The sequence below is a fragment of the Octopus bimaculoides genome, chromosome 9, assembly GCF_001194135.2.
Source record: "Octopus bimaculoides isolate UCB-OBI-ISO-001 chromosome 9, ASM119413v2, whole genome shotgun sequence".
Classification (NCBI taxonomy): Eukaryota; Metazoa; Mollusca; class Cephalopoda; order Octopoda; family Octopodidae; genus Octopus; species Octopus bimaculoides.
The window spans coordinates 93,170,139-93,171,662 of NC_068989.1; the positions used below are offsets into that span (position 1 = coordinate 93,170,139).

The following is a 1,524-nucleotide window of genomic DNA, read 5'->3' on the forward strand; positions in this document are numbered from 1 at the left end:
TATATATATATATATATATAGAGAGAGAGAGAGAGAGAGAGAGAGAGAGAGAGAGAGAGAAACGCAGTTGAACTGGTAGCAATATCCACTGAGCAATATGGCGACACTTTGTTAGAGAAACAGACAAGCAATGGCATAAACAAGATGCAATTGAGGCAGACATTTAAACATGAAACAAGAAAACAAATACTGAAACGTATCCCCACACTGGAGATGCCGCCCCCCATCAACTCGCATCCAGGCTTCCTACAGCAATTACTATCAGCAAATCCTTTGTACACAAAGTGCAGTGGCTTTTCATACGTGATTGTTAGTAGTTCAGCTGTGGAATTTGGCAGGAAGGGGCCCTCATATTCCTGATAGCTCATGGAAAACTTTTGTTAGGCTTTTCACCTGAAGTCAATCCTTCCTGTGCATTTTAAACTCTGCCTTCATCTCTTCATGCACCAGCAATCCCATTCTTCTCCTGCAGGTATTTCAAGAAGTCTCTGAAATCTTCATTCTATGATGGCACCGCTGCAAACCTCATAGCTTCCAAAGAGTAGGCGGGCTTCTTCATCTTGGTTTCTTCTGGAAAACGGGTGAACCGATATTTGTTTGTTCCACATTCTTTCCATTTGGTTTGTTCTTTTTCTTTCTTAACGACTTTTTTTCATTTCTTTTCTGTAAAGCGAGGAATCGGTAGAAGTGGGCATAGAGCGGGGTGAGGTGGGTGGTGACTCAGTATCTTTGCCCTTAACTTCTTAGTCGTTAGCTTCTGCTCTTAATCCACCATTTAAGAAGCCATGACCAGGAAGCTTTCAAAACCTTTTCTCTCTACAGGTTCTGCTGCTGTTCACTACTATCTCTCCTCATCTGCTTTCTGTCTTTTTAAGAACGAAATCCTTAAACAATTCTTACTACTACACGTGTAACGGCTGGACTTTATGGCGATATGGCTTCGTAGTCTTCAACAGTCATCAAAACTTACCTGTACATAAACACCTATCCGATCAAATCTCATTTGCAGTCATTTCGCTACTCTCTATTTCTTCCTACTACACAACAAAAGGAACAAAAGAGTTACGGAAAACGTGACTACAAACAATTTTCTCTCTTAATCCCTGTGTTTCTTACTCCAACGTATTTGGAACCTAGTCTATGGGCAGTTATCTGCCAAACCAGCTCTGCCGATTTTCTTCCCTTATCGTTAGTTTCGAAAACTAGGCACACATTGTCCTATTCCGACTGACAGACACTGTATCATGACTTTCTTACTCTGAAAGCCTGTTTGCTTTAGGAGAGGCAGACACATGTTATTTTTCCTTGGTGGAATCGTTAGCGCGTTAGACAAAACGCTTAGCGGTACTTCTTTCGGTTCTTCACGTTCTGAATTCAAATGTCTCCGACATCGACTCTGCACTTCATCCCCTCGGACAAAAAAAAAGTACCAGTTGAGCAAGCTACTTACCACACAGCCACTCCTGCGCCTATATATATATATATATATATCTGCTAGCAAACGCACCCGTCCTTCGGACGGTT

General features: G+C 41.8%; 1 protein-coding gene across 1 annotated transcript in view; it reads right to left on the minus strand.

Annotated features, from left to right (window-relative positions):
* Window positions 1–1,524, minus strand: part of LOC106882068 (uncharacterized) — an 11,962-nt gene that overhangs the window by 6,543 nt on the left and 3,895 nt on the right. The window lies entirely within an intron of this gene.